Source organism: Mus caroli, unplaced genomic scaffold (assembly GCF_978045245.1).
Source record: "Mus caroli unplaced genomic scaffold, Mus_caroli_1 scaffold_16, whole genome shotgun sequence".
NCBI classification, from domain to species: Eukaryota; Metazoa; Chordata; class Mammalia; order Rodentia; family Muridae; genus Mus; species Mus caroli.
The window spans coordinates 86544963-86567348 of NW_028227271.1; the positions used below are offsets into that span (position 1 = coordinate 86544963).

The 22386-nt window shown below is 37.9% G+C and overlaps 1 pseudogene; it reads left to right on the top strand.

Annotated features, from left to right (window-relative positions):
• LOC110310754 (transcription factor EC-like) overlaps positions 1-22386 on the top strand; it is a 196035-nt pseudogene that overhangs the window by 167868 nt on the left and 5781 nt on the right.

Sequence of the window (22386 nt, forward strand, 5' to 3'; positions counted from 1 at the left end):
TCAACAATGGATACATGGGACCTTATGGATCTGAAAAGCTTCTGAAAGGCAAAGGACAATATTAACAAGACAAATCGGAAGCTTACAGAATGGAAAAAAGATCTTCACTAACCCTACATCCAATAGATGGCTAATATCCAAAATATCCAAAGAATTCAAGAAATGAGACAAATAACTCAATCTAAAATAAGGTACAGACATAAACAGAGAAGAATTTTCATACTGAAGAATCTCAAATGGCCAAGAAGTATTTAAAGAAATGTTCATCATCCTTTGTGATCAGGGAAAAGCAAATCCAAATGACCCTATTAGTTTGCCTTAAGACAATCAGAATGGTTGAGATCAAAATCTCATGTTACAGCACATGCTAGCAAGGATGTAGAGAAAGAAAAATACTCTTCCATTACTGTTAGAATTGCAAACATGTACAACCATTCTGAAAGTCAATCTGTTGGTTCCTCAAAAGTTTGGAAATAGTTCTATCTGAAGACCGAGCTATACTATTCCTGGGCATTTATCCAAAACATGCCCCACTATCCCACAAGGATACATGCTCTACTATCATATCAGCCTTATTCGAAGTACCCTGAAACTTGAAGTAACCCAGATGTTCCTCAACCGAAAATGGATCCAGAAAATGTGGTTCATTTATACAATGGAATATTTTTCGGCTATAAAAAAAAAAAAAAAAAAAAAGGACATCATGCAATTTGCAGGAAAATGGATGGGAGTAGACAATATCATCCTGAGAGATAACCAGACCCTAAAGATGATGCATGGTAAGTTATCACTGATAAGTGGATATTAGCCACAAAGTATAGAATACCCAAGATAAAACCAACAGACTGTAAGAAGCTAACAACAAAGGCACAAATGAGGATGCTTCAATTCCACTTAGAAGGGGGAACAAAATAATCATGGGAGGCAGAGGGATGGATATAGCCTTCCCCAGCCTTGAGCAGGCTGGCTTAGACCAGTTCTTCCACTGTGAACAAGACCACCTAGGGTGGAGTTCTTCCCACCTAGATAGGTCTAATGTTCTGCCACCTCTGCAGTTTCCTCAAAGACACCACTACCTTCTGAGAGGCTGAACCTGTTCTCCTGACACTGTCCTGACAAAATGCGATCCTGGAGTGGTGGGCAATAGGATCTGCCACCCCCCCCACCCCCTGAATAAGCTCATACTCTTAAGTAAACTTTGGGCCTTGATCAGTATCTTTGTCTTGTTATTTCTCTCATCATTTTTCCCCCATGCAACCTCAGCCTCCCTTTCAGGAACCTGGCTCCTGTAGCTGTGTGCAGGTACAGATGGAGGGACCTTGATTCGACAGAGAGGGGAAGGGGAAAAGAGGGGCAGGTGCAGGTATGGAGAGAGACAGGAGAGTAACCCAGAGGGTTAGAAGAATGGATGGAAATATGCAGCATTAGGTGTAGGAGTAGGGAGAACCTCTAGAAAGTCCCAGAGAAAGAGGATCCTGGGACTCAGTAGTGCTGACCTTAGTAAAAATGTCCAATAGTGGGAAATGGAACCTCAAGAAACCACCTCCAGTAGATATGCATGGCCCCCAGTGGAGGAATAGAGTCTCAAAACCAGCTTCAGATTTTTTGATCCAGAATTGTTCCTATCTAAAAGAAATACAGGGACAAAAATGGTGCAGAGACTGAAGCCAAGGTCATCCAGTGACTTGCCTAATTTATGATCCATCCCATTGGCTGGCATCAAACCCTGTCATTATTACTGATCTTATGCTGTGCTTGCAGATAAGAGCCTAGCATGGCTGCCCTCTAAGAGCCTTTACCAGCAACTGACTAAGGCATATGCAAATACTTACAGTTAATTGGACTGAGATTAGGAACCCCTAAAGAAGAGTTAGGTGAAGGACTGAAGGAGCTGATGCACGTAGCAATCCCATAGGAAGACCAACAATATAAACTAACCCAGACTCCTGGAGTTCCCAGAGACAAAGTCACCACCAAAGATCATACTTGGTCTGGTCTGTGTCTGCAGGCACATATAGGGGGAAGGAGGAGGGTATAGGGGATTTTTGGAGAGGAAACCAAAAAAGGGGATAGCATTTGAAATGTAAATGAAGAAAACATCTAATTAAAAAAAAAAAAGATTGCCTTTCTGAGCTTAATGGAAACTGATGAGCCTAATCCTGTAATGACTTGATTCATCAGGGAAGGGATATAGGGGAGCATATTCTCAGAAGCAAAGGAGAGGGGCACTGGGATGAAGAACTCCAGGGGGCGGCTAGAAGGAGGGACAACTTTGGAATGTAAATAAATAAAAGAATTAATTAATTTAAATAAGCAAAACAAAAGAACTATTACCTTGATGAGTCTTTCCCATAGGGCAGCATGTTGGCTATTCAGAATGTGGTCCAGAGAGACAGGACCAAGGGCATCACTGTCCCATATATCAAAGCCCAGAACACAGGAGGAAGCAGGACCAACAGGCTCTGGACCCCAGCCCACCTTCAGAGCTATTGCTCACACAGGGATGAAGGGTGGGATGATTGAGAGTGTTAGCCCATCCCCTCTAATAGCACCTTCAGATAAGGAGTTCTCAACAGTCCCAGTCTATAACAGGGCTTCTCATTTTAATTTATGTTAATACATTGCTTTATATAAGATATTTTAAAAGAGAGAGGGTTATAAAAATTACTCAGAATATACTATATACACATATGAAATTGTAGAGGAGCAAAATTAATACAAATATTTTTGCATTGTCATTTACAAGAGAATTTTATTCCTAATTTTAGTATATACCTTATATTTTTAATTAATTAAATAATTAATTATTTTACACCCCATACCTTATTTCTCCCATCCACCTTCTACATCCCATTCCTCCTCCCCACCCCCTGTCTCCTAGTGGATGTCCCTATCCCCACCCCACCTGACCTCTAAATTCCATGGGGCCTCCAGTCTCTTAAGGGTTAGGTGCATAATCTCTGAATGAACACAGACCCGGCAGTCCTCTGCTGTATGTGAGTTAGGGGCCGCATCTCAGCTGGTGTATACTGCCTGTTTGGTTGTCCAGTGTTTGAGAGATCTCAGGAGGTCCAGATTAATTGAGACTGCTGGTCCTCATACAGGATTGCCCTTCTCCTCAGCTTCTTTAAGCCTTCCATAGTTCAACAACAGGGCTAAGATAAAGTACAAACACAAATTCTTTTATGTATATTACAGTTGTAAATTAAAGTTAGGTACTGCCAACTATATGTTCAAAATAACTGTTAAAATTTATTTCTCATCACTACAATTCAAATACCTGAAAAAATAACCCTTACCTTTGCAAACAATGATTTAATACAGTACTAGATAATTGTTTTTGCAGATTCTGTTTTCATATTTGATTCAGCATGTTCTTGTACCTAACTGTCTTATACATCCCATTAAGTATATAAAATGCTGAACATATCTGTGAAAATCCCAGTCAGGTGTCAGATTCTGGATATATACATATATCACTAACATGTCATTCTCTGTTCTTTACTACCCCTGTTTATACAAAGCATCACTGCAACCTTGACCTCAAATATAGTTGCCCTGTGTCAAATGTTAAAGTTTTGATCTTCAATATCTGCTAAAGGGCAATGCGTTGATAGTTTGTTCTGCAGGTTGATACTATTGGGAACTTGTGGGTCTGAAAAGAACTGAGCCCTAGAGCAATGTCTTCAGGTCATAGGGGCATGCCTTTGAAGAGGACTCTGGGAACTCTGATCATTTTTCATCTTTAATATTCCTGACACTGATGTGAATAGATAGACTCTTTATTCCTTTTTGAGGATATAATTACATCATTTCTTTTCTCGATTTTCTTCTGTCCAAACCCATGTACTGATTCTCTCAAAACAATGTGGCTCAACACTCATGATGAGAAAACTGTAAGCCAATGGTGGTACATGCCTTTAATCCCAGCAGTTGAGAGGCAGAGGCAGGCAGATTTCTGAGTTTGAGGCCAGTCGAGAAACACACACAATTATGTTATACATAAATTTGTTAAAACTGAGGAGAGATAACAACCAACGTTTATGAGTATAAGGATATAGTTAATTAACTATATCTTTATATTCATATAAGATATGATATAGATAGGTCTCTGTCTGACTCTTTGCCATTAAAATTTCACTGGTAAATTCAACAAATCCAATACAATCAATAGAGTTAATTAACTATATCCTTATATTCATATAGATATGATATAGATATATCTCTAACTCTTTGCCATTAACATTTCACTAGTAAATTCAACCAATCCTTTATTCCCCTTGCTGATAATTATGTTAAGTGGAGTTTCACTGTAAAGCATTCACATTTTTATTTACAAACTCAATTGTTGATTGGTGGTTTTGTTTCTATTCTTGATGCTGTGATAAAATGCCTTTATTCCACCTTAGAAGAATGAATTACAATTGATTGAAAATCATTTTGCTTATACAGTATATTCTCATTATTACTTTTGTTCACTTCCTTCCTCTCAGATTCTTCAACTTCTCTCTCTCTCTCTCTCTCTCTCTCTCTCTCTCTCTCTCTCTCTCTTTCTTTCTTTCTCTCTAGTACACAATCAATTTAATAAAAACACAAAGTAAAAAAAGAAACAGAAAAAAAAAACACACACACACATACCAGTTATGAAAAACAGAATAAAACACTGCAAATCCATAAACCATAAGGTATGTGTAAAATAATTAAACAGTTCTCAAACAAAGCATGATGAGACAAAATATTTCCCAAAATACCATTGGTTTCACTTTTTGTTGACCATTTGTTGCTTCTTAAGTATGGCTGGTAAGTACAGTGAGGCTGTGTAACAAATTAAGGTTTTCTCTCACAACCAGTTATCAAGTGGAGATAGCTTCTTAGTGTTGGCAGCACATCTGCCTTGAACCTGTGCAGGCCTGGGGATGCTCCCACAGTCTCCACGAACCCTTACTTGCTTTAGTCCTGTGGTGCCTCAATCCTGTGTTGCTTCATTCCTAAGGTCTTCATTCCTTGACATCTTCCATCTCCAATAGCTTTTATAAATTTTCCAGTGACTGTTCTGTATAGTTACCAGAGCACCGAGGGTGAAGAATAAATTAATTTTACCTTACAGTTCACGAGAAAGTCCATCGTGTTGGAAAGGTAAGGTAACAGGAGATTGAAATTCTGGCCAGTGTACATAAAGTCAGAAAGCAGAGAACAATTCATGTCTATTCTCAGCTATACATTTTTTTCCTTTTGTAAAGTCCAGGACTTAAACCCAGGAAATATTACAGCTCACTTTTCATGTGAATATTTCCACCGTAGTCAATGCAATCAATAAAAGACCACAGACCCATGCCCACACACAACTAAACCGTCCTCAGTGTTTCTAGGACCTTATCTCCAAGATAATGCCAGAGTCTGTCAAGCTTACAATTAACACTAGCATCACAGTTCATATTAAGCTATATTTGGATGGTAAGAAAATAGGGCTATTAGATTAGTGTATTTATTGGTTTTTTAATTGCATATATTATGAATTTATTTTATGTATAATATGCATACACATATGCAGATAAAGGGTTTGCATGTCTTCAGTTTCTGAAGATGAGAAATAATTAACCTAACAGTCTATCTTTCCCAGTTTCCTGACAACACGAGTAATTTTCTTTTGTTGTCTCATCAGTGTCACCAATGATGGATGACATTGATCTGTTTTGCTATTATGCTTCCTTTCCTTTTGAGTGTACATTTATAGGAGATTTCTAAATCTATTGATCAATATTATGTCATCTATTCATTTTAAATTTATTTATTTAGTGAATGAAACCTAATGTAGAAACAGTTTTTAGTGTTGTTATAGTTTGTAGTTTTCCTGTATTGTCTCAATCAAACTTTTTGAGATTCAAATTAAATTCATTGGTTATAAACTGAATTTTGAAGTGTAGCTTGGTTTATAATACAGGTTTTCCAAATGCATCTAGTTATTACGCTGATGATTCCCTCTCATACTCCCCATAAAATCTCTTTTTGATATCTGTATGTATATGCTTAAATGTGAGTGGGTGGGTTGGGGAGCAGGGGGACTGGAGAGGGGATAGGGGATTTTCGGAGGGGAAACTAGGAAAGGGGATAACATTAGAAATGTAAAGAAAATATCTAAAAAATAAAAAATAAAAAGTATATGCTTATATGTATTACCAATAATAAACTTAACAATAATATTAAATAAAAGTTAGTAATGATGAAAATACATTCATTACATAGCACAAGTAAAACACATTTTTCTTAACAACTCTTACAACTAGATACAAAGATCAGTGTATATATAGAATATGTAAATAAAGTGGTGATCAGATTTGAACTAATAGGTATTCAAGGTACCTTTTACATTAAAAATCACTGTCAATATTTTCACAGGCATATGGGATGTTCATCAAAATTGAGCAAATTCTTCAAAAAAACAAATGTTAAGTAATCCCCAAATAATAAAATTCTTGTTTTTTTAAATAAATTTAAATAGTTGAATTAAAAGAAAACAAGGTGATAAATATAACACAATATTTTGGGGGCAAAAGATTAAAGATATATGCATCTATGTAAGGAATTCAAAGGGAGTCAAAGTTGAATATGTCTATGTGTGTGTATACCTATGAATGTATGAGTGTATATAGCTGTGTTTGCATATTTAGATGGGCGTCTTAGTAAGGGTTTTACTGCTGTGAACAGACAGCACGACCAAGGCAACTCTCATAAGGGCAACATTTAATTGTGGCTGGCTTACAGGTTCAGAGGTTCAGTCCATCATCATCAAAGTGGGAACATGGCCACATCTAGGCAGGCATAGTGCATGAGTAGCTGAAAGCTTTACCTCTTCATATGAAGGCTTCTATCAGAATACTGCTTCCAGAAAGCTAGGACAAAGCCCATGCCCACAGTGACACACCTACTCCAACAGGACCAAACCCTCTAATAATGCCACTTCCTGGGCCAAGCATATACAAACCATCACAGTGGTTGTATATATGTATGTGAATGTGTGTTTTGGTGTATGTATATGTAGATATATATGTATAGTAGTGTGTTCCATGTAAGTGTGTAGGTGTGAGTGTGTGTGTGTGTGTGTGTGTATGTGTGTGTGTGTGTGTGTGTGTGTGTGTGTGTGTGTGTAGGAGTATAGGGGTGTAGGTTTGCCAGTGACTGTGAAGGCCTTGATGAGGGAGTCTTTCTCTGTTGCCCTTAAATTATTTTTCTAAGGCAAAAATCACTTGTTTATCTAAGATCACCACAGCAGCTGCCTGGCCTAGATGGACAGGGAGCTATACAAATTGATCTGTCTCTAGGCTAGTGCTGTGTTTGAAGGTTAAAAACTTGAGCCACACTGCCTTGGTTTGAAGTAGGTGATGGCATTCCAAACTCAGGTCTTCCTGCCATTGTGGCTGGCACTTTATCAATAGAATGATCCCTCTATCTCCAAAGTAGAATTAACTAACCAGTACCCCCGGAGCTCGTGTCTCTAGCTGCATATGAATCAGAAGATGGCCTAGTCGGCCATCACTGGGAAGAGAGGCCCATTAGTCTTGCAAACTTTATATGCCTCAGTACAGGGGAATGCCAGGGCCAAGAAGTGGGAGTGGGTCAGTAGGGGAATTGGGGGGGGGAATGGGGGACTTTTAGGATAGCATTTTAAATGTAAATGAAGAAAATACCTAATTAAAAAAAAAAACCTTATATGAGATGAACACAGACAATATGGATATGTTCCTGTAGATGGAGAAATATCTCAAGGGATCAACCTTACACAAAGAACTGCAGATAACAGAGAAAGGATAGGAGCAGGACATATGGTGTTCCTTAGGGCACAAAACACATGAACTGGTTGTCCAGTGCAAAATTATTAGTTCTAAAATCATATACCAATAACATTAACCAATAACATTAAATGGACTGACTATACTAAGGAATATACTAAGGAATATATATGTATATGTGTGTGTGTGTGTGTGTGTGTGTGTGTGTGTGTGTGTGTGTGTGTGTGTGTGTGTGGAGAGAGAGAGAGAGAGAGAGAGAGAGAGAGAGAGAGAGAGAGATGCATGCAATAAGAATTAGTGAAGAAAGAGAACATGAATTTGAAATGTAGCAAGGAGACTTATATGTAAGGGATTAAAGGGAGAAAAAGGAAAGAGAAAATATAATTATGATCTAAAGTTTTAAAACTGTATGAACAAATAGCCAAGAAACCACTGCATATTTTTCCTGAAGACTAGAATTCGAAAAGTACACTGAGAAGTTGATGTTCTTAAGTGTATATACAAAAGTGAAAGGACAGAAAAAAAAATGACGTAAACTTCCATTTTAAGAAACAAACAAACAAACAAAAAATCAAATGTAAGGAAGTAAAAGGAAACAAAATCCACATACTCTTTGGTTGGTGGTTTAGTCCCTGTGAGTTCTGGGGGCATCTGGTTGGTTAATATTGTTGTTTTTCCTGAAATATTGGACACTTTTAAAGATGTAAAATAATTTCCATAAAATAAATCTATATGTGAAAATAGGCTTAATGTTGAAGTGAGCATTATTGTGTCATAATTTATACTAAATTTGAATGCTATTTTGAAAATTATGGCTGGCATATAGTTGAAGACCTTATACTGTGAACCTGTTCATGAGGTGGAAGACAAGATTGGTATTGAGTAAACCTTCATGACATATGGGCAAGAGGTTCAAAAAGAAAAATATAATTCTTTGACAATAAATTTCTTTTAGTTCTATCTCATTTATGGCTTAAAAATACTAAATAGAGGAGACTTGACCATAGATCTACAAATTAGATTAGATTTATATCCAAATTTGCCGGAACTCTGAAGCTTAATCAGTTAAATTGTGAACATTTTGAAGAAGAATGACCTAGGTAATCATGAAAGAAGCACCTTGATTTACTAATTCACTTATATTGAGCTTGGCTTTTTTTAATTGTATATTTTATTTATTACATTTCAAATGTCATCACCTTTCCCTGTTTCCCCTCTGCAAACCCCCTATATCATCTCCCCTCACCCTGCTTCTATGATGGTGCTTCCCAACACAACCACCCACTTCCTCCTCATTGCCCTAGCATTCCTCTACACTGGAGCATCAAGCCTTCACAGGACCAAGGGACTCCCCTATCCCATTGATGCTGGAAAAGGTCCCTCAGCCCCTTCAGTTCTTCCTCTAACTCCTCCATTGGGGTCCCTGTGCTCAGTCAGATGGTTGACTGAGAGCACCTGCATCTGTATTGGCCAGGATCTGGCAGAACCTCTCAAGACACATCTGTATCAGGCTCCCATCAGCAAGTACTATTTGGCATCAGCAATAGTGTCTGGGTTTGGCGACTGTATATGGGATGGATCCCCAGATGGGGAAGTCTCTGGATGGCCTTTTCTTCAGTCTCTGCTCCACTCTTTGTCCCTGTATTTACTTTATACAGGAGAAATTCTGGGTTAAATTTTTGGAGATAGGTTGGTGGCCTCATCCCTCAACTGGGGGCCATGCATAACCTCTGAATAAGGTCTTCATGGATTCTCTCTCTCCTTTGTGGGGTATTTCATCTAATGTAATGCCTGTGGGGTCCTGGAAGGATCTTGCTTTCCTGGCATCTGGGACTTTCTTGTTGCTACCCCCCAGTTCCCCTTCCCCCATTGCTACACACCTCTGTTCAATTTCCCAACCCTCTGTACATCTTCATCTCCTCCCATACTTGATTCTGCCCTGCTGTTTTCCTTTCACTTCCATTTTTCCTGTCAAGTCCTTCCCACCCTCTACTTCCCTTGATTATATCATTCCCCCTTCTAAGTAGAACCAAAGCATACACCCTTTTGTCTTCCTCTTGAGCGTCATGTAGTTCGTGAGTTGTATCATGAGAATTCCATGTTCTTTGCCTAATATCCACTTATCAATGAGTACATATCATGTGTGACTGAGTTATTTCACTCATGATCATATTTTCTAGATCCATCTATTTGCCTGAAAATTTCATGAAGTCATTGTTTTTAATAGCTGAGTAGTACTCCTTTGTGTAAATGTATCACATTTTCTGTATCCATTCCTCTGTTGAGGGACATCTGAGTTCTTTCCAACTTCTGGCTATTATAAGCAAGGCAGCTATGAACATAGTGAAGCATGTGTCTTTGTTCTATGTTGTCGAATCTTTTGGGTATATTCCCAGGAGTGGTATAGTTGTATGGCGGTATGTTGGGATATCCAAGGATTGCTATGGTGAGAGAATTGGGTTCTGATGATTCCAAGTAGTCTTGGTTCCTGTTGCTTATGTTCTTGCTCTTGCCTCTCACCATTTGGTTATCTGTGGAGTTAGTTGGTGTTGCTGTCTCTGACTGTAACATATTCCTCCTGGAAACCAGTGTGTCAACATTCCTGGCAGACCAACTCTTTCCTGGCAGGACTGGGGTATGGAAAGCTGTGGCATATGGTCAGCTCCAGGCTCAAATGGAAATAGGAAGGATCTGGTCACTGGCTACTCCTCAGAGTCCTGAGGGCTCTGGACAGGTCCCTCTTAGACCAGATATTTGAGCAAAAGTGGTGGTCTCACATGTGCTCTCAGGTGTGTCAGGCACTCTCCAGGACAGATTTGGTTATGGAGAGTTGTGGCACAGGGTCAACTCCGGGCACAGATGGAATCTAGAACTTACCTTTTCATGTTCTTTCTGAACTCCAGTTGGCTTGTTCAACTCAGCTATTCTGGCTTAAACTTGTCTCCAAACTGACTAAATCAAGCTAGCTTCTTGCTTGGCTTTTAACTGTATTACTCTGGCCACATACTAAATTTAGCAAACTGTTCTAATTTTCTGGCTTCTTCTGATTCTGACTCCTCATTTCTGTCTTAACCTGTGTCTAGCTTGTTTCTCTCTCTGCATCCTGTCTCTCTATAATTGTCCCAGTAAAACTTGAGCTTGGCTTCTTAAGCACACAAATTTATTATTAAATGTTTTTTTGTTGCATGTGGGAGGTTCTCATTAATACTTGTTGTATATCTTTATTACAAAAGGAGACATATGTTGGCAGAAAACATGATCTAGTAGGTAAGAATACTTGTTTTGCAAGCATTGGGACAAGAATTTGAGTATCTGGAATGCATTAAAGTATCAGGCATGCACCATAAAATTAAATGGAGAGAAACTCCACTTAATTTTACCAATTAGTAAAAAGGAACAGTTGTTCACACTCCAAATTTATTCGATATAGTACTTGAAGTTTTAGTTATAGAAATAAGACAATAGGGTTCTCTCTGTATCTATTCAATATAGTACTCAAGTTTCTGGCTACAGCAATAAGACAAGAAAAGGAGAGCAAGGGAATATAGATAGACAAAGAAGTCAAAGCATCACTATTTGCAGGTGATATGATAGTATACATAAGCAACCCCAAAAATTCTACGAGAGAACTCCAACTGATAAACAAGTTAACCAAAGTGGCCAGATTTAAAATTAATCAATAACCTTTCTCCATACCTAAAATAAATCAATAACCTTTCTCCATACCTAAGATAAATGGCTGAGAAAGAAAGTAGGGAAACAAACCCTCTCAATAGTCACAAATTCATTGCAATTCCCATCAAAATTCCAACACAATTCATCAAAGACATGGAAAGAGCAATACTCTCCTAAATAAAGAAAAACAAATAAATTCAAGATAGTGAAAGCAATTCTTCCGCTTCCCCCACTGGAATCAACTCCTTTCTGACTTATTGTTCTTGGGTATAGAAGATAATAATGACTTTTTGTTTTAGTTAGCACTGGATTTTCTAAGAGGTAAAATCTTTCTCCAGAGCAATGTAACTCCGAATATGTCCTGGAAGAAATACTTTTCCCAGATTCCCAGTGAACTTCTAGAAGAATCCTCATTCCTGACCTTAAGCTATACTACAGAACAATAGTGTTAAAACTACATGGTATTGGTAGGGAGACAGACAGATTGATCAATGAAATAGAATTGAAGACACAGAAATAAAACCACACACCTATGCAAACTTGATCTTTGACAAAGAAGCAAAAAGTATACAACTGAAAAAAGAAAGCATCTTCAATAAATGGTGCTGATCTCACTGGTAGTAGGTATGTAGAAAAAATGAAAATATATCTATGTTTTTCACCTTGAAGAAAGCACAAGACCTCAGCATAAAATCAGATATACTCAATCTAATAGAAGAGAAAGTTTGAAAGAGCCTTGAACTTATTTGTACAATACTCCAATGGCTCAGGATCTAAGATCTAATTGATAAATGGAATCTCAAGAAACAGAAAAGTTTCTGTAAGACAAAGGACATAGTCAATAAAAAGAATTGGCAACATACAGACTGTGAAATGATTCTTAATGATATTCTCCTATTTCCATAGATCGGAGCCTTATCTACTCATCCTCAAAGAAGGTTTCTCCAGAAGGAGATTGAAACCAATTCAAAGATACACAGTCAGACATTATATGGAAAAGAGTTTATATTGGAGATATCTGTTAAGTACTTTCTTTAAGAGATCAGTAAATCTTGTAGAAAGGGGAAAGGAACGAGTGTAAGATCCAGAGAGGATGGAGGACATCAGAGAATAAGAGCCTCTGAGTCAACTAAACAAAGTGGAAATGAGCTCACAGAGAGTGAAGCAGCAAGCATAGAAGTGACAAGGGTCTACACCCATTTCTCTACATGTATATCACGGCTATTAGCTAAGTGATTTAGTAGGACTCTTTCTGAGTACCAGCGGGTCTCTACCTCTTGTGCGTGCCTTTGGGGCACTTTTCCTCCTGTTGTAAGGCAGTGCCCAACTTTGAGATGATAGTTTTGTTTCATCTTAATCTATACACATTTTTCATAATTGGTATGGTCACTTTTCTAATGAGAGACAGAATGGAGTAAATCTGGAGGGGAGAGGAAGGGGAATGAATTGGGAGGATTAGATGGGGTATAGGCTGGAAAACAATTTTCCAAGCAAACAGTCCAAAGAAACAAGCTGGAATAGCCATTCTAATATTGAAGAAAATATACTTCTAACCCAAAGTTATCAAAAAAGACAAGGAGGGGAACTTCATACTCATCAAAGGTAAAATCTTCCAAGATGAGCTCTCAATTCTAAATTTCTATGCTCCAAATACAAGGGCAGCCACATTCATTAAAAAAAACTTTATTAAAGCTCAAACTGCACATTGCACCTCACACAATAATAGTGGGAGACTTTAAAACCCTACTCTCATCAATGGACAGATCCTGGAAACAGAAACTAAAAAAAAAAAAAAAAAAGACACAGAGAAACTAACAGAAGTTATGGAACAAATGTATTTAACAGATATCTACAGAACATTTTACCCTAAAATAAAAGGATATACCTTCTTCTCAGCACCTCATTGTACCTTCTCCAAAATTGAGCATATAATTGGTCACAAAAGAGGCCTCAACAGATACAATAAGATTGAAATTATCCCATGCATCCTATCAGATCATTATGGACTAAGGCTGGTCTTTAATAACAACATAAATAATAGAAAGTCAACATTGACGTGGAAGCAGAACAACACTCTACTCAATGATAACTTGGTCAAGAAAGAAATAAAGAAAGAAATTAAAGACTTTTTAGAGTTTAATGAAAATGAAGCCACAACATATCCAAACTTATGGGATAAAATGAAAGCAGTCCTAAGAGGAAAATACATAGCTCTGAGTGACTCCAAAAAGAAACTAGAGAGAGCACACACTCACAGCTTGACAGCACACCTAAAAGTTCTAGAACAAAAGGAAGGAAATTCACCCAAGAGGAGTAGAAGGTAGGAAATAATCAAACTTAGGGCTGAAATCAACCAATTGGAAACAAAAAGAATTATTCAAAGAATCAACCAAACAAGGATCTGGTTCTTTGAGAAAATCAACATGACAGATAAACCCTTAGCCAGACTCACTAGAGGGCACAGGGACAGCATCCTACTTAAAATCAGAAATGAAAAAGGAGACATAACAACAGAACCTGAGGAAATCCAAAACATCATCAGATCCTACTACAGAAGGCTATACTCAACAAAACTGGAAAACCTGGAAGAAATGAACGATTTTCTAGACAGATACCAGGTACCTAAGTTAAATCAGGATCAGATTACAATCTAAACAGTCCCATATCCTGTAAAGAACTAGAAGCAGTTATTAATAGTCTCCCAACCAAAAAAAGCCCAGGACCAGATGGGTTTAGTGCAGAGTTCTATCAGCTTCAAAGAATCTACTTTCAATAAGAGAAAAAAAAAATAGAAAGAAAGGAGAATTTTCTCTGCTTAAAAACAACCATATGTTTTTGTGTTTCTTTTGTCAGTGACTACAACAGTTAATTTATCCATGTACAACTGAGACAGTTGTTAGCCTATGTTGATTTCTTTTCTTTCTTTTTATTGGACATTTTCTTTATTTACATTTCAAATATTATCCCTTTCCTGGTTTTCTCTCCAGAAACCCCCTATTCCATTCCTCCTCCCCCTGATTCTATGAGGGTGCTTCCCCCCATCCACCCCCTCTCACCTCCCCACCCTGGCATTCCCCTACAGTGGGGCATCCAGCCATCAGAGGACCAGGGGCCTCTCCTCCCATTGATGCCCAACAAGGCCATACTCTGCTGCCAGGAGCCATGGGTTGCTCCATGTGTTCTCTTTGGTCGGAGATTTAGTCCTTGGGAACTCTGCAGGGGGGGGGGAGACCTGATTGGGTGATAATTTTTTATCAGAAAATAGATCATTGTTACATATACGTTACAGGGTTTATTTGATCATAAATTTATCCTAGCAATAAATACTATGGAAATCCATCAAAAACAAAAACAAAGCAAAGAAACCCAAGAATGGCTTTGTAAGTCTAATAACTTAGTACTGATCACTTCATAGAAGTGGATCCTAATTATTTACTTATACAGACAATCCAGCTAAGATTGCAAGTTTCTGATTCAATAAGAGATGGTGTCTTAACACAATAACATAGAAATCAAGAAGACTACAGTCATCCTGCTCTGTCTTCTTCATGCACATAAAAGTGATATGCACACACTCATATACATTCAGCACACAGAGACAGAGAGACAGACACACACAAAGAGGGAGACAGACAGAGAGATGGGGAGAGAGAGAGAGATGAAAGAGAGACAGACAGACAGACAGACAGACAGACAGACAGACAGACAGACATACCCAGTGTGTACTGTGGAATGGACCACTTGACTTGACCTGGTCTATAGATTTTAACTCTTGTAGTCTTAAAATGTATAACAGAGCTTTCTCAATCTACTGACTGGAGCAAGTCATGTAGGTCTTCAAACGGAAATTAAATCTCTGTACATTGTAGTGTTCACAAACTGGTTACTGGTTAGAATTAGATATCATTTTCTGTTTTTCATCCTAGATGATACCAGGTAGGCACTGATTCTCTATTCATTATTCATTTTTCTCTTTCATATAAATGTGTGTTCCATGTTCTTTTTTGTTGCCTTAATGATTTTGTAGCACTTCGGCTTATTTAACCTTTGTTCCTGTGAAAAAAATGTCTTGTGCATAAGATGCCATATATGTCTAATTTTTTTCTCATAACTTCTCAATAATAATCATGGTTTGATAACTCTGTCAGGAAAGGCATTTACTAGGCAAGCCTTGAAACCTAAATATGATCCCTATAACTGAAGTCAAGGTAGAAAGAAGTGATATCCTAGTTTGCATCTTACCTTCACAGACTTTTACATATCAAATGCACACAAACCTGTACAGAATACTCACAGCAATAATAAAGCACACTTCTGTAGGCTAGGTGTCCCTATCTATGTTCTGCAATTTTTACACTCTCAATTTTCAGTGAACAGGGACAGGATTAGAAGAGCAGACATACTCACCCACATTTCTATGCATGTGCAAACACATATGTAAAGGGATGTAACTGAGCAACTATTACTGTATAGACAGACCTTACTCACTTAGAGAGAGATTATACATTTAAATTAAGAAAATGTGCTCTTCTTCTGAAAGAGCTGGTCTCAGCTAACAGTAACACATTGTGACACTCTCTTGTTCTAGAAGACCCGGGGTTCCAATGTTCAGTGCTCGCCTTCAGATTAACCAGACACAAACATGATGAACATACATATATGTAGGGAAACATTAACGCACATATGATTATGGACTGATGAATCTTTTTTAATTTACCACTTATTTGAGTCACTGGCAAATAAGATAATGTCTTTTATGCATAAAGTTAAGTCACTATCCATAATTGATTACTCAGAAAATTATGTTTTTAATTAGATTTGTTATTTGAGGAAAAAAGAACACAAATTTATGAAATACTAATATTAAGTATCTGTTGATGTGAATGTTATTTAGATTTAATTTTATAAAATTAGTGTGTTGTTATATTCAAAATTTTTGTGTAATGGAAACTTTTAAATTATGTTACTAATCTTTTACTTCTAGTAGAATATACCAGGCTAGGGATTCAAATATATTATTTATTAAATAAATTCATACATTATCTGATCAATTTTCATTTCATATTTTTGTAACCAATATATTTAACCCTGAGGATTTACAGGTCAAAAAGTATTTTAAATTACCAACTTTTCACTTTTTATTTTAAATAAATTACTATTCCTATTAACACACAAGTCAAAGCAATTTTTTCAACATCTGAGTTACCGTGTATTTTCCTCTGAAGTTTTCTTTGTGCTGCGATCTCTGATGAGCAACACTGGGGCACTGTCAAAAGATTTGAGAAATATAGTTGGAAAGAAACCATTGTCTACAAAATTTATATTATTCACTGAATTCGAGGCCAAACAATAATACAAAATGCTCACATCGTACAATTTAAAAACCTGTATCCTTTGCCTGTATTTTTTTAATGAAGCATATAAAATCCAAAATGTTTGATGGTGAAATTTAGGATAACTTTTAGCCGCCAAAATGTTGTAAATCTATCATCTCTATTTAACTACAAGGCAGTATGATCACCAACAAAAGATTTTAATGTAGAAATATTGAAGACTACAGCCAATTTCTTTGCTTTTTAAATTGTAGGCAAAATCTTCACATTTTCTCAAATACTCAGCAGTGAAGGTGACATTATCCTCCATTTCAGGCCTCAATTCTCATGCGTCACTGTCTTGAAGTAGAGCTCTGCACTGAAAATCCAAATCATAAAGATATTTAGTAATTTTTATTTATAAAAGTGTCAAATTATTTTTTGTTTACTGCCTCTATCTATCTATCTATCTATCTATCTATCTATCTATCTATCTATCTATCTACCTATCCTCTCTCTCTCTCTCTCTCTCTCTCTCTCTCTCTCTCTCTCTCTCTCTGTCTAATCTATTTATTCATGTGTATTTGAGACAGGGTCTTACCATATAGCTCTGGGAAATCTGAAACTCACTATTTAGAGGAGATTATCCTCAAACACAGAGATGCTCCGTCTGCCTCCCAAGAGCTGATGGTAAAAGTATGCTATGCCACATCTGGAGCTTACTTTTAGTAACCCTTCCCTGCTTCTATTGTATATTTAATTGCTCCAGAAATTAACTTTAATATAACCCATCACTTTCATATTCTACCACATTGATTATACACCTTTTCCTTTGGGGAAATGTAGTATTCACCAGTCCACTAAAGAACAATCTGCTCTGAAAGTTTTCATTTGGGAAAACAAAGTATTATTATATTCATTAACCACAGAACTATCACATTATTAAATATATTATAAAAAAGAAGAAATGTTTTCTTGTGTGATCAATGCTAATGTTTAAATATTTATTCCTTTTGTTAGCAGGGATTTTACTGATTATCTGTTGTAAGTGAAATCTACTAAGTTCATATTTAACAAACTGTACAGATGTCAGCTTGACATTGCAACTTAAAAATTTTATTTTATTTTAAAACTTTTATTTGTTTTATTTTAAAACTTTTAATATATATATATGTTTGCTATAATATCTTTCAAAGTTGGCTGGGGTTGGTGGACAGGGTAATTGGGAAGTGGGATGCCATTTGAGAAGTAAACAAGTGGAATGATTAATAATAATAAGAGACAGTTTTATCAGGGTCCGGTCAGCAAAATCTTGCTGGCATGTGCAATAGTGTCTGCGTTTGGTGGCTGATTATGGGATGGATTCCTGGGTGGGGCAGACTCTGGATAGTCCTCTGATATAGCTGTCTCTTGTGAGGCTATGCAAGTGTCTGGCAAATACAGAAGTGGATGCTCACAGTCATCTACTGGATGGAACACAGGGTCCTCAATGGAGGAGCTAGGGAAAGTACCCAAGGAGCTGAAGGGGTCTGTAACCCTATAGGTGGAACAACAATATGAACTAACCAGTACCCCCAGAGCTTGTGTCTCTAGCTGCATATGTAGCAGAAGATGGTCTAGTAAGCCATCATTGGGAGGAGAGGGCCTTGGTCTTGCAAAGATTATACAGGGGACTGCCAGGACCAAAAAGAGGGAGTGAGTGGGTTGGAGAGCAGGGTGGGGGGAGGGTATAGAGGACTTCCAGGATAGCATTTGAAATGTAAATGAAGAAAATATCTAATAAAAATTGTTTAAAAATAATAATAAAAGAAAAATAAATAAAATAAAAGAATTGGGATTATAGTATGCTTAATGTTCTGATTCCTTGCTGGAAAAAAAAAAAACTGGGTTAGTACATGAAGTTCTACATTTCATTGATTTGTTTTTGTATCTGTAGGTCCAGGCACACTTAGAAACCTCCACAAGGCCTCAGATATCAAAGGCCCAGACATAGCAAGTTTCTCCTATCGTGACCCTTGACCATTGGGTGTTCAACCAAACTCTCAAGAGAGCACAGCCTCCAGCAGCAAGCTGCATGCCTCTGGGAGAGCATGGACCCTTGAGCAAAGACAGTGATACTGGCTGGACACCCATTCACAAATCGGCTGGCTCTTGGCAAAGAAGATGGCCCTTCAAAATGGCATTTATATGGTAGTATTTTCGATGTGTATAGTGATGAGCAGGGCATTTCTCCAGTTAATGCTGGTTTCATGAATGCTTCTTGACAAGCATTCTACCCATGAAAAGAAAATTGCAGAAACTAACAGTAGAGCTTTGGCAAAGGCGAGACAGAAAAAGGACAACCAAAACCTCATTGAAAGATGAAGAAGGTATAATATTAATAACCTAATCAAGGAGCTTGGCACTCTTATTGAAAAGTCTAATGATCCTGGTATGTGCTGGAACAAAGGGGCCATTCTAAAAGCATCAATGGATTACATCAAGTGGCTGTAAAAAGAACAGGAGCCTGAGAGAACACAGAGAGAAGAAATTAGAGCATGCTAGCTGGCAGCTTAAGCTCCAGATTCAGGAACTAAAATCTTGTGTGCTTCCGAATTGACAACATGAACTATGCTGCAACAGGATCCTTCTGCACACGTTTATTGGGAGACCTTGATTGCAGAGGCGAAGAGACCCAAGCCCAGAACTGGTGCTGCTTATATAGGCCTAGGAGAGGTGTGTCTCACACCCGGATTGGTTATGTATTCTACCTCATTTGCATGTTCCTCATCTGATTGGTTATTCTCTCTCAGTACCTCACAGAACCTCATTAACATACCTCATTTGCATGTCTCACATCTGATTGGTTAACTCTCTTAGTACTTTGCAGAGCCTCATTATCATGCCGGGGCCAGGCAGTGTTTTGGCAAAAAACTTTACTGTAAATGTATACATTGGTTGTTTGCCCAAACTTATGCGTGGTGGCCAGCAGTAGCCTGCACCACCCTGCAATGGCACATGTGGCTTCCCACATCCCCCCTTTTTGTTTTAATAAAATGAGGCTGGACTGGGCCTGTGCAATTATGTCCATCCGCTGTGGCTCCTGTTTTAGGTTGTTCCTCTAATGTCACAGCCTTACCCGTCATAGGGTAACCCTATCGCCACCGGGCCCGTGTTTTAAGTTGGCCTGTGCATGAAGAAAGTTGCCTGTCTCTGGATACCGCAGTGCTGTGTGACAGTAACTGCTAAATGACCTAGGGTGAACTCTATAAAAGAGGCCAGCCAAAAAATGAATTAGTGAGGAAATCATGATCACCCTATCGCGTGCAATAAGGAATCCTCTGTGATGTGCAAGGGCTTATCAATGATCGTTGAGTCTCTCTCATCACAGTGCAATGGATCCATAAATCCGTGGGGTGCAAGAGCAGAGAACTCAGATGCCGACTAATTCTTGAGCATAGATAACCAAACTTCAGGGGAGGCACCGTTTTCAATAGCTAAATGAGCCTGATTTGTAATCACCTTGTCATGTTTTTGTTGGGTTCTGAATTTGCATACCAACCAGAGCATGAACACCAGTCCACAGCATATGGCAGCACCAAACAAAATCACTCCCACCCATTCCTTAAAGTAAGAAAAAGCAGAGGTAAGCCAAGAGGTAAAGTCTCCAAGGGTCACAGGTTCCACTCTGGTTCCATTAAGGTTCAGGATCTGTATCTGCAGCCTCTTCTGCAACCTTTCCAGCTCCTGCGACCAGTTCCCCTTCAGATAATTCGATAGGTCTGTACTTTTAATAAAAGAATTATTAATATACATATTGGGAGAAATGCACACATGCAGAGTGGATGCCACACAACTCATTTGTATGATATCCATCATCTGTTCCATGTTATTTTGTAAAATATCCACTCCCTGATTCACTAACATTAATCCTGAGGTGATATGAGAATCCACCCTTTGCAGGGTAAGCAATGCCTCAGACGTTTTTTCTGCTATCTGTCTTATGGTGTCAGCAGTATTAACTTGATTGGCCTTAGCAATTCCTGTGGTAAACACTGACGCTGCAGACACCACAATGGCCGTGACAATGGCAGCTGTGATTCCAAAATCTCTCTTCTGCCTAACAAGACTCATTATTGGGAACTTCTCTGGATCTGCCTAACAGGTACAGGGACAAAGATTGGTAGCTGTACCACTAAGGCTAAGAATTTGGTTCCATTGCATTGCGTCAAAAAACAAGTGATATTTGTACAATCTAACCAATTTGTATCATTTTGAAATTCAGCCAATATAAAGAAAAATGAGGACTAACACAAACTTCTACTGGAGAGGTAGTCATATTTCTGATAACTCTATTAGTTGTCATATTATCTAAATGAGCAGAGGTATTGGAAAACGTGGCAGAAACATTTAACATCTCATGAAAGGTTCCAGTCAGCAGTGCAAAGGCTGACAGACTGGTACTAGCTCCTGCCTCATTACTTAAAATCCATTGGTAATATGGCCAAATATTTTCTTTTCCTGTAGCATCTCCTTTATCATTCATTACAGCAAAATCTAATGGAGGTGACAAAACAAAACCCCTTGGTATTTCTTTTCAAGGAATAATTTTTGATTGACAAGGTTAAAAAAACTATAGAAAATTCGAGGTTCGGATGACACCAGGGCACGCTGCGTTTAGCAGTAGCATTGCCAACAGGCCATCGTGATCTTTTGGGAATAGTCACATTTCCCTTTATCATAATAGTGGTGATGTTTATAGGTGAAGTTACATTATTTCTAACATCACATGAGCCTCATTGCGCTCCTTGGATGACTTGCGTTAAAGCATTAAGTAACACTCCAGAGCTCACTTTATTTTGGAAAATGGGATCTGCCCAGAGATAATCTTTTTCTTTAAAAATATACAGGTGTAAAAGGTTTATCCACATTATGCACAAAGCATAGTGTATAATTTAAATGAAAGCTCATACTATTAAACACTCATGGCTCTTGAAGAGTTTGTCATGCACAAGGCGCATCCAGAAAACATTCTGTTGCAAAAAACAAAGGCAAGGTAGAAGAATTGGAATGTACCAGTAAAGGTACTGGCCATGATCTTACTATGGCCCACAAAGGTATAATTATCCCGGTCTCAATCATCAGGAGTAAGAGTAGCAGGATCATCTTGGCATTCATCTTGCTCTTTCACGGTCCTTGTTAGTCGAGTCGGAACCCAAAGTGGATTATCTTCACCCTATGGAAAATCACAAATAGCTCCCCCAGATCTGATTAATATAGGATCCGGGCCATACCATTTATTATCAAGGACATTTTTCAATTTGACTATTTCATTGGGCGGTTGAGACCATTGTCCGTGCCTTTCGGCTGGTGATCTTCTAGCATCATCCAATTTTAAAAAATTAAGAGTAAATATTGTAACGGATAGAGCCATCTTTGGCATCATAGCCTCTATTCCCCCTTTTTGTTTTTGCAAGTATTGTTTCAGAGTATGATGGGCTCTTTCACTGATGACTTGGCTCTGTGGATTATAGGGCAGTTCAGTAATATGTTTCACTTGCATTTGTTTGCAAAATTGGCTAAATTTAGAAGAAGTATATGCAGGACCATTATCTGTGTTTAGTACTAGGGGC